This window comes from Microcebus murinus, chromosome 8 (genome assembly GCF_040939455.1).
Source record: "Microcebus murinus isolate Inina chromosome 8, M.murinus_Inina_mat1.0, whole genome shotgun sequence".
Classification (NCBI taxonomy): Eukaryota; Metazoa; Chordata; class Mammalia; order Primates; family Cheirogaleidae; genus Microcebus; species Microcebus murinus.
The window spans coordinates 31,994,135-32,006,902 of NC_134111.1; positions in this window are offsets into that span (position 1 = coordinate 31,994,135).

The following is a 12,768-nucleotide window of genomic DNA, read 5'->3' on the forward strand; positions in this document are numbered from 1 at the left end:
TACAGAGGGATCTGGTAATTCAAGATTTTTGAGTGCATTGACCTAGATGTCCCTAACCCAGTTTCAGAGTCCCACTCTTTTCCAATTAATACCCTGGCCTGGGCTTAACTGAGTTGCTGAGGTTGAGAATTCATTCTTCCCTTGTAATGAAGTTATGGGCCCATCTTCATCTTTCTCTGCTCTCTGATTGCAAATGAGGATCTCTTTGTTGCCAAGGAAACTATCTGGCTTTCACACCTTGAATTGTTGATTCATTATGCTCAGCCTATCATTGTCTTTCTCCAGGACATCAGTTGCCCCCAGCAACAATCCTTTAATTCCATAGTTCTTCGATAGCAACTTCCCCAAACCTGGTTTGCCAGCTATGAAAGTTTAACAGTTGTACCACTACAGCATGCCAGGACTATCATTACTCCACTTACCAAGGGATGCGGTGTATATGGTGTATATTGCTAGTCATCCAGCCCCAAAGTGCCATTCCATTTCTGCTTCCTGCTGCAGATCAGGTTTCCTGGCAAACAGAATCTTAACTAGAGGTTTGTATTCAGAAAGTTCCCTGGGGATCCCTGGGATTCAGGGGCCACATGGGTGGATGAATGAGTGCAGTAAGATTGAGCAGAGAGAGGAGTAGATTTGGGATGCAGTCACTTTGTAAGTCTCAGATGACCCCATAGTGAGCTCTGGTGCTGGAACAGTTCTTTATATTTGCCCCATTTTAAGTTTGTAGGTGGGATAGTGGGGACAAAAACAGATGGAGATGGAGAGGTGGAGATGAAGTTTAGGAGTCTAGATATGTTGAGTTTAAGAGGCCATTTAGACTTCCTGGTATAGATCTTCAACAAATACCGTGTATGAATGAACTTAAATCCAGAGGAGAGGTCAGGGTTAGGGTTAAAGCAACTGTCTGGGGGTCATCAGAATATAAATGTTGTTAGAGCCCTTCTTCCTCATGAATAGAACTGTAATTTAGAAAACAAAGCAAACTGTATTTTGCAGTCTCCTTTGCAGATGGGTGTAGCCATGTGATGGAATTTTGTAAGTGCGGGTTATTGAGTGGAGATTCTTTCAATACTCCTAAGAAAGGTGACAGGCTCAACTATCAACTTGTCTTTTTCTTGTGTTCCTGATGCCTACATATCTGCAGATTTAACTGTCAGAACTTCAGCAATCCATGAGAGAGCTGGGCTCAGAAACCAGTACCCCAGGATGAGGGCCTCAGAAGCTGCCTCAGAGGCAAAAGTTCTCCTCTGACCTTCTCCTGTCCTCTTGCCCCTCTGCCCCATTTTCCCATGTTGTAGCCATAGAAACTAGAATCCTTCTCCCCTAAGGCAGATCATAAAAGCCGAAAACACTTTTCCCAAAAGCCAGCCATAACACCTAAAATTATTCTGTGAAAAACTGGCCATAAATAAAATATCTGACCTACCTTGTTCACCTGTAGGTCACATGACCCTCATATCAGTGAGGGTCCTGCCCCACACCCAGAAGGAAGGAATGATTCACAGAGAGGCCAAGATGAATCTTGATAGGTCTTGTTGAGTTACCTTTTTTGTCCAATTATATTTCTACACATCTGCCCATACTTAAGCATAAAACTGGACAATTTTCCTTGTATATTTGGGTTTTCATTCTGAAGAGTCCTGTGTATACACATTAAATAAATTTGTATCCTTTTTATCCTGTTAATCAATCTGCTTCATATCAGTGGTTTCTCAGCAAAGCTTTATGAGGCCAAGAGCCTCTTTAGAGAAAGGCCAACAGACGCCAGTGCTCACATCCTTGAGCCACCACCCCAGCCTACCTCAGGATTCTGTCACAGGAAAGAAAAATAAACCCCCATCCTGTGCACACTTCCTTTTTCAGATTCTGTTATGTGCCTAATACATTCTGTAGCTGATAATTATCTTGGATGAGATGGCCCTAGGAAAGAATTTAGAGTGGGAAAAGTAGATATTGTGAGAAAACTCTGGAGGACACTTATGATTAAGGAGTGAGTAAAGAGAACTCAGGTGTGGATGCAGGAAGAGACCCTGAAGAGAGTAATATCACTGAGGACAAAGTTGTCAACATTTTGAAATGCAGTGGAGCAAACCAATAAGAATTATTCATAAACTATGTCCACTAGATTTGGTATTAAGGAATCCATGTAGCTTAGTGCTCCAATACAGAAGATAATTGATAAATTCTTACTGGCATTGTTTAATACTGAATTGATCCCAATGATTCACTTATTAAACAAATAATTATTGAGCACCAAGCAAGTACAAGACACTATATTACAATGATAATCAAACAAGACTGAGAACTTAGAGCCTTATACTTTATAAAAATGCTTCCTACTCTAATAATGAGAATGTAAACATTTACAGCTTTGGGCTATTGAAATGCCTGCTTTAAAATTTTGTCATGAAGTCCTTCCAACAAGGACCACAGTAAAGCCTACATTACCTAGATACACATTCACATTATTTCACACATCATGGAAACCCAAATATTTTAACCATATCATAGACACTGGAAGCACCATGAAGTAAAACTTGTGGGTGTGTCTTGGAGAAAGAGTTATGAAATCAAGTTGTAAGTCAACTACACGTACTCAACCAGTTGTGATTGGTCTTGTGCTATTCTATCCACATTGTATGAATAACTGAAATAATGAAGAAGATGTACTTGAATCAAGCAACACATCCAAATGTGTAGATAACAGCAACAGAGGAATACTTACAACATGTTTTTGAAACAAAAAATAGTAAGGCTACCATCAAAATGCATATGAAACCTAATTTTTTTATTTTCATTCTTTTATCAATTATGTAAATAGAAAATTTTCAGGACCCAAAATATTTCTAAAGGCATAATTAGAGGCACACCGCAATAGTTTAAAGTCATTTTGGCAGTTGTTGAATTTCACTTGGAGTTCATGGCAAAAAAAAAAAAAAAAAGCTTCATGGAGTAGGGGGAGTGGCCACGTTTCACTGTAATGTGTGCATCAAAAACATACCCTACTTCAGGAGAATAGGTTTGCTGGTCTTGAACTCTTTGACAGAATGTATGCATTTTCATTCTTTCCCCGGGTCACTCCAGCACTACAGATCAGTAACACCATCGATTTAGAGGTGGTTACAAAGCAAGTCAAAACAACAATAGGAACTGGTTATTACAGGAAGAGAAATGAAAGGTGCTGGAAAGATAAAAAACCTGGGCCAGAGAATATATATTATTTTGCACACTGGGTGTGTTAGATAGGTCAGAGTGGGCAAGAGGAACCGTGATGACAAAGAAAGATAAGCAGATTTCAACTGCTCCTAAGTACCTGTCTGAAATAGATGAGTGAGAATTCATTCTGTTAGGGTCACTGTAGTTTCAATTTCTAACACTTCTAACTCAACAAGAGCTTTCCCAAAGGACTTCACAGAATACAGATGTGTTTCACAAGTTTTGAAAGATCCTGTTTGCTCAAGGTATTTTGTGGCCATTGTTGAGATGTACAGAAGGCAGAGTGTCAAGGAAAAATATGGTAGGATAACTTTGTTATTCACCATTCAGCATTTTTACTTGCTTCATTCAGTATTTGCATGGAAATTTTATTGAGCACTGCCTTCTCTTACCAACCTCTGGAGAACGATTTGACTCTTTAAAATCTATAGCCATATAATTTTGAAAAAACAACTACTTAAATCTAAAGATGCATGTTATAAAAAATAAATCCATGTTTATATATACATTTAAAAGTTATGTAAGGATTAATTACAGTTAATAATTCTTATTTTTTAGGAGTGGGATTATGGCAATGGGCAGAGAAGGAAGAGAACGTTTACATACTTCCTTGAATTTGATTTTATGAATAAATATTAATATGAATTAGTTTGTGGAAGTTAAATTTCTACATAAATAAAAATTTATGTACATTAAAAATTGAAATATCGTGAATTAATAGTTGTGACTTAAATAATAATTTTATTTATGTTAAACCTTATTTATACACAATCTTAAGTACTGTATATGAATTTTCAAACGCAAATTGGCCGAATTGTCCATTTATTATTTGGAGACTAGGGTTTAGGGTATAATGGTGAAACGTATAGGAACAAAATCTGATCAAATGGCATATTTGATGATGGTCAATGAGATCATTACACACAAAAGTATGTTGTACACTTTAAAGTGCAGAACAAATGAATGTATTAGTTATCACACCTGGTGCAGATGTAGGCAAATAGTAAGCCACAAAGGGGACAATGGCAGCCCAGAGACATGCTCTGTATCAAGATGACCCAGAACTACTCAGAGACTTCCAGAATTGGTTATCATTCAAATATATACCCAGTCTCCTAACATGTTTTGCTAGGGTGGATCTTAGAATCAAGTGTTGCATTTAAATGAAGTTCAGCCTTCCTGATTGAGATTAATTGCTGTATGGGAAGTGTATGTGCTTAACTAGCTCAGAGAACTGACCGAGTACAGCCAAGATTCTTGCCTTGATCCCTAAGTAGACTGCCTGGCTTGGTTCCATGCCTTAGCCACAGACTACACTCCCAAACCCAGCGGTCTTAGAACTGCATACCCTGGGCCACAAAGGAGAGTAGACAGGGGAGTATGGTTAATACATGTAAATCCATTCATACTACCAGACAAAGAGTTCAAAGGATGTTCCACTATGTTGGGTAACTAGCAACACATTTTATGAATAGGCAACAAATGACTGTTTCTTCTTGATATTGCTTTACTTCCACTGCTGGGGTTTACAGCTCTTAGAGCATTTCTGCTTTCTCCAGGCTATGGTACTTAGAATCTCAAAACTGGAAGGAACACTACATAGGTCATTTGATCTACTCCACTGCATGATGCAGAACTTTTCTCTACAGCATCACTGGAAAAATAATTTAGTCTCTGCCTGATCATTACTGGTGATTGAGGGGGTTGGTAGTATTCATAATGTCAAATGACCACTACCTGCATTGTGGGACAGTGATAGTTATTCAAAGTTTCCCCTACAGATGGGCACGCTGATTCTAGCTTTGCTCTCTGGCAGAACATTGGATAATTTTAATCTTTCTCTGAATTGTGTATAGACCCTATTTTCTTCTATGCTTTTTTATTTATGACAAAACAGATTTTTTAAACTATTTCTAGAGGCCTGCTTTTCATATTCTTTATGATCCAGATATGCTCTAGTAATACATTGTCAGTGTCCCTCTGAAAAGGTGATAATCAGACCTGAATAGAAATCTTGAGATGTGGTCCATCTTGGACGATAACCCTCTTTCTCTGAACAATTTCTTGCCTGTATAGTTCTACGAAGACAACACAAAGAACAAGAGCCACTAGCTGCCCTCATCCCAGTATGATTTAAGTTGCTCTTCTGAATCTTATTTTGTCATTTCATCTGAGGTATAAAATCACCAGGGCCACAAATCAAGGACCAAACTGAAATATTGAGCCCATTTAGAGAAAGTGAATAACTCTAAGAGTGGCAAACAAATGCTTTTGTGACACATGCAGCTTGCAAATCATTGCTATCAACAAAATTGAGGGAGAGTCTAACCCAGTTATGAAAGGATGGAGCATTAGAAACAACATTTTTTAATGGTAGATACCAGAAAATGTGAAAGAAACTGACTGATGTTTTAATAATAAAACTGCTTCCATTATCATGTATATATTTATGTGAACAAGTTTTTTTAGTGCTTACAATCATAAAAATAATAAAACAAAAAAGCAATCATATTAAGGCTGAATCCTATTTAATTCTAGTAATAAATAATATTTGTTTATGGATTTATGAGCGAATTTTTTAAAAGCACAATTCATCTTATTAAGAAATATATCTCTATTATAATTTTGCTTTATATGCTTAATAAGTATATATTCAAATTTGTGATAACTTATACTGTTTTGGTCAATTATATGATAATAATTGTCTTAACTTGGAATATTTCAAACACTGAAAACTTTATGGTTACAGGGATTTTTGAAAATGTATATGCATATTTTAAAAACTGTTATACTATGATTAGCAAAAGATTTTCAGATATAAAAATATGGAAAATTGAATATATAAGTTCTCATAGAAAAATCAACAACATAAAATTTCATATAGTTAAAAATGAGTGTTCCCATATTTTAAAAATGGATGATCATGAATATCAAGTTATTAAATTATCTAAATTCCATTAGATGTATTAAAAACATTAACGCCACCATTTTATTTTTAAATGCCAATGTTATCAACATTCCAGAAATTACATTCATTGGAACTACTTTAAGAATTATATTATTCAAAACTACTTATGATTAAAATTTATGCGTGTTAAACTAAAATGATATGAAGAAGTATATCTTTTTTTTTAATGAAAATTAAACACATTTTACATTGTTTTCCCTTATACAAGAAAAAGAGTTAAAAACCACCTTCCTAAGTTGTCTATTAGGAAGCCTGGTGCTACTCACCCTGAACTCACTAGGACAGAAACAGTTAGAAGGAGTGTCTCAACCATTTAATCCTTTAGCACCCTTGGTTGAAGGCAAGATGCTGAGAGCTGAAGCAATGCACTGAGTAGTCAGGGCTGGGGTGGCCATGGTGGGGCTGGGTATAGCAGAGAATAGTAGAGACAGACTTATGCGCAGCTCACCTCATTACTCTTGCATATTGCAGTAGACCAGGCCTACTAGTCTTTTCCTGATGGTATGAAACTGATATTTCCCCCATTTGTTATATAGAAGTCAAGTATTTGACATTTACACTTCAAGTAAAAAAGTACCTTAAGCACAGTTCCAGCAGAGTATATATTTCACCTACTTGTGTGCCTTTTAAATTGTCAAAGGTTTAATGACTATCAGAATTCCATTTGTGGACTCTCCACGGCCAATTTTAGTCATTGCTGCACTTAAATGATTGAAACCACTCCTTGCTTATTGATTTTCCATACTATATGAAATGAAAACCTGTCTCTCATGGAGCTTTGGTAAAGCAGATATAGATGCTGCCCCAACTTTTGATTTAATTTGAGAGCCTCATTTCCTGCCTGATTGAGCTCAGGTATTTTTGTGAACAATTATTCAGCCTCATCAGAATAGTCTCACAAGATAGTACTTTGAGGAAAACTAGGGTGAGGGCACAGAGCATCTCCTACCCAAGACAAAGGAGGCCCAGCAAGGAGAGAATGCAGCCTGGATGAGACTGAGTCAGGTACATCCTGGGAAAGGGAAGTGACTTTGGCTTTGGAAAAAGCAGAAGGCTCATTTGGCAACCAACAAAAATGACATTTCAGAAATTGCTTGGCTTTCATCTAATTTTGCAATTGCTTTTAAATAAACCTTTTAATGATTGCAGCCATTTCTAGGTTTGGCTATTTCTAGATGAGTTGGCACATCCTGATTAAAAATTATGTAAGTCAATAGTTATAAAGAATAAAATAGCAAGATTAAATTTTTCTCCTCCTAGCACCAATATAACCACACTTCATGGAGTAAGGGAGTTGTACACTACATTGTCTCCATAGCTCCTCCCAGATCCATCAGTGGTAATCTATACTCCTAAATGTGGCGAAATCAATAAAAAACCATCACTGGAATTAAAAGTACCAAGAAATACCCTGTTGATAATGGATTAACAGAGTCACAGACTTTTAGCCTGAGGGGTAACATATAAGGTTGTACAGGGCCTGGTTCCAGATGAGGTAAACTGAGGCTCCGTGAGTGCAGATTGCCTGGTGAAAAGACAATAATGGCAAACTAGGGGTGGGATCCTAGTTTTAGTACTTCTACTAGCTCTGCTAGTCCACAGCTTTTCATCCCCTTTGTTTCTATTGTCTTTGTGTATGAAAAAGATATGTTGTTAAAACCCTGGAAGAGTCCTCTCTCCCTCCAGTAGTTCTGTTCCTTAGCAGATATAACAGATAACTCTACTCCCTTTTCCCTGGCACCTCCACTGCAGAGGCCAGAGACGCTAAGTGTTCCCTTTCCAACCACCACTGCAGTTAGCGGTGTTCTCGCTACATAGATCTGGCCAGTGAAACTCAAATGGGTGTCTGCCAAATGCTCAAAAGAAAACCTTTGTCTTTTTGGATAAAAGAGAACAACCATTGTCTTTTCCTTTCAGTCATCATCCAGACAAGATAACTGCCTTGAATATGAATTTGCAACCTGGAGCTGAGTCAGCCATCTTGAGAAGTGATAAACATGAAGAAATATTCAATAAAATTATAGAGATGTCCTCACAAGTTTGGGCTACTGCACTGTCACCAATAATGACCTATTTCCAGATTTCTGGCTATAGGAGAAAAATTAACCTCCTCTGTATATAAGCCATTGCATTTGTATTATCTGTTCTCTGTAGCCAAGATACATTTCTTACTGACATATATTTCTGTTTCCCATTTTGTACACAAATGCATACTCTAGATCCAAGATATCAACTTTGGAGACCAAACTGAGGGTAAGTGTGTACCTGATGGCTTAGGCCACCTGAGGAAATTGGGAAGTGCATCCTCTGCATGTGCTATCTTTCTAAGTTCTCTTCTTTGCCTTCAAACACAATCCTTGTAGTGAGTTGAATAGTGGCTCCCAAAAGAGCCACTGTCCATGTCCTAATCCCTGATATCTATCAAGGTGACCTTATTTGAAAATAGAGTCTTGCAGTTATAAGCAAGTTAAGGATCTCGAGATAAGATCATTCTGGATTTAAGCTGGAACCCAAATCTAATAACTAGTGTTCTTATAAGAGAAAAGAGAGGGAGATTTGACATACTCAGATGCAAAGAGAAACAGGCCATGTGAAGATGGAGGCAGATATTGGAAGGCAGCCACAAGCCAAGGAACACCAGGGTTGCCAGAGCCACAAGAAGCTAGGAGCGGGTCATGAAATTGCTTCTCTCTCAGCTTTCAGAGACAGCATGACCTTGTTGACATCTTGATTTCAAATTTTTACCTCTACAACTGTGAGAGAACAAGTTTCTGTTGTTTTAAGCCACTAAGTTTGTGGTGATTTTTTACAGCAGCCCATGGAAACCAACACGCTTCCAAAGTTGCACAGTGCTTTGAGGCTGTGGACGAACAGTTTAAAATAGAAAGAATGAGCTGCACGCAACACCTAAGAGAAGAAAAAAAAGCATACTACTAAAATGGGAGAATTCTAAGTGGTTAATAGGACGCACTTTTAATCATGTTCAGAACACGAGTATGCCTGCACTGGCAGACTTTTAAATTTTTTATAAAAATCCATACTCTGAAATATAGCACAGAGTTAAAAGGACTGGCATGTAGTGGGAAAACTGTCATTTTACTAAGTGCCCCAGCAGGTACCTTGATTTTTTTTTTCTAAAGAGAATGAAGGCAAGGAGTGGAAAGACACTGCCCCAAATCCAGGCATTATGGAAACTCTTATCCCACACCCCCACACCCTCACTTCTGTTAGGCAGCCGTGGAGACCCTCACACCTTGTTCCCATGGCCACAGGGAATGGGAATTATGTGCCTTCTCCACATTAACTTCAAATGCATCGTCCTGGACCCTGGACCTAGGTTTGTGCCAATCCTGCTTCCTTCTCACTACTTGGCTAGGGAAAGAGAGGAGAATTTAGCAGATTCAACAACTAACTCATCATTAGTCAAGAATAAGGGGCTGCATTTTATTTTAAAAACCCTCTCCCTCCACTATGGATTCTGGTAGAGGCCATATCAAAATTATAATTAATGAAAGAAATGTTAATTTAAGGTATCTATTATTTAATGAGTTCATGATTCATTAACCTGAAAAGAATCCATTTGTTTGCATAAAATGAATCTCAGTGATGGAACTATACAATTATTTAGTATGAATGATGATAGCACATTTAATAAAATTAGAACAATTTTGGTAAATTTTACAGATTAAGATTAATTAATAATAGTTATATATAATAGTTTTATATATTATATGTGTAAATGACACTATTATAATAATTAAAATTGCAGCATGCTATTCTTACTCTTACAGTAAAAGTTTTCTAAGCATAAAAATGAGACAATAAAATTAAAATTGTATTCTGACTACCAAATCTGCTTCTTAAAAACTGCTGTATTTGGCAGGGAAGGACACAGCAGTTTTATTTCACCTGGGTTATAATATTTTCCAATGATCACAGTCACTTTAAAGTCTATAGCATGCTCTTAAGAAGCAGATACTATACATGATAGTTTTGTAGAAAGAATGCATTGTAATGGGAATTTTTGCCTCTTAGAAATAAGTAATATGGTAAATAAAGAAGATAATAGCTAAGAAGTTCAGCCCAAGACAATTGCTAGCTCTTGAAGAGACATCATTTGCCTCAGTTTTTTTTTTTTTCCTACATAAAAGAAAGGGCACTTTTTAGAATTACTGAAAACCAGCTGCCATAGCCATAGTTATTTCAATCATCATATTCCAGACAAGATAACTACTTTGTCTTAACAGAGCATTTGGACTCACAGAGCACTTATTTTACTCTGAGGCTCTAAGAACAAATGATTTCGTACTAATGGCCAAAATAAGGAGGCTATTTTGTACCGGGTAAAACTGAGGTATAGATACATGAAATGCTGTGCCTCAGCTGGCTATAGGACAGGACTGGAACACAGATATCCTGAATCCCTGCCCCATGAGTCATCATTAAAATGCTAGAAAGTTCTTTCAGGGAAAATAGGAAGCAAAAGAGAAATTCATAAGGAAAGGAGAAAGCATTTGGTATGCATACGACAGATGTTACTCATTGAAAAGAGTACATCATGCACAAATGCCATGGTTTTTCCAAAAAACTTGACCTCTAACTCTGCTCATGGATAAAGGGACTTTCTTCTGGCTGTGTTGTTTTGGGTCAATATCCTTCAGACCGTGGCCAATTCCGTGTATATTCAGCTGTAACAGTATGCGAACTCCTAGTAAGTTCATTCATGAAGCCTCCTGTGAATGGGGTCTTTTCACAATAGGGTGAGCTATGCGTTGATGTGGAAAAAGAAAGTACAGACTTGGGAATTGTGCCTAGTAAATCAGGTGCTCACAGAAAGTGGATAAATCATAATTTCTAAAAAAATATACATTGGTGTCTACATTATTTGGATTTCCTAACTGTAACTATATTGATTAATTCCAAATATATACTTTATGAGTACTATGTTGACTTACCATTAGACCTGGTATAGACATAGGAAGTAAATTGAGTCAGAACACAGGAAATCCTTTATGTGGCAGTTTATGGAGGGGACAGAATTCATCAATCCATGCACAATATAACAAGCACACTAAGCTGTTTTCCTGCCTTTTCTGAGTATCACCACGAATTCTATTAATTTACATATGGTAGACAGTATGTGATGAGTTGGTTAACTGGTTACTTAGTTTATTCATTCATTCATTCTTTCAACAAATATGGATTCAGAACCTTCCGTGGAAAAAGCTTGAGTAGAAACAAACATGAGAGGATGCAAGGACCTTGTTGTTAAGAAGCTCAGAGCTAGTTGGGGAGGCAACAGCAGATAATTAGTAACAATGCAATAATGACCAAATCGGGATGGTGGTACGGGGATGCATGGGAGAAAGCAGTCAACCCTGCTTGGGCAAGTCAGGGAATTTTCCAGAAAGGAGGTCACATTTCAACTAGAGCAAGGAGACAGAAGAGGAATGGAGCTGAAGGCAGTCCTGACAGGGGAAATGCCATGAAAAGCCATGAAAGTACAAAGTAATACTAGATTACAGTTTCTGAGGACTTCACTTTCTATGGATCAGGGGTTTTTCCAAGCATTTGCATGTATTGAGTCGTTTGATTTTGACAACCACCCTATGAGGCGGGTGCATTTCTTTCTATAGCACATGAAAACTCAGGTCTAGAAAGGTCAAGTCACTCTCCGGAGATTTTGGGGGGCGATGACAACACAGCTGGAATTCTAGCCCAAGCAGTCTGTCCTCAGAGCCCTGAAGCCCAGCACCAGACTGTCCTGATTTTGCACTTGGGCATAAAGAGTAGTTTGACGTGACACACATGGTGTGCGTCAAGTAATACGGAAGGAACCAACCCAGAAAGGAAGCGCGTAGGGGCAGTTCATCACAGCCTCCAAGCCTAGCAGCTGACAAGGAAAGATAGGCAGATCGGAGCAGCTTGTCGCAACAGCCATTGTCTGATGCTCTGCTATCACGAAGGCCAGAAAACCAACAGCAAGCATCGAGAAACATCAATCACTTGCTGTAAGCCTGGTCTAATTGCACATACAGATGAATGGGTCTCAACCACCTTAGTGTTGTAGCACGAGGCTTTGTTCCTTTGTCACATTTTTATTCTCTAGCTAGCCTCCCTCAAGTGTTATATGACATGTATTTATTTTCAATACAGATGTTGTGTTGGGAATTTTATGACACTGCTTAACATACCAGGAGATACCCTGAGGTGTGACCATTACCAGAACGAATGGTGCCGTGCTTATACTGCTCCATTTCTCATAGTATAACACATCTGCCCATGGTTGCCTTTGTCTGTAGGCGTTTCTCTTTCTGAGTGCTGCAGGAGCAAAGTCAGCTAGTGGAGCACACGACCTGGCTGGTGCGAAGTGTCAACAGGCCCTGGGACAACTCATTTCTAGATGTCATTTCCCTTTGGAAACTGTGTTTGCAGTGAGGCACCCAGGTTATAAGGCCTCTAAAGCTAATGGTTGGTGTCTAGGCTTTATGCTACAAATATGCCTGGGTGTTTTGCGTGCAAAGCAGCAAATGGAGAGAAGATGTCAGCCACTTGGGGTTTTTATCAGTGGACTTTGAGGGGAA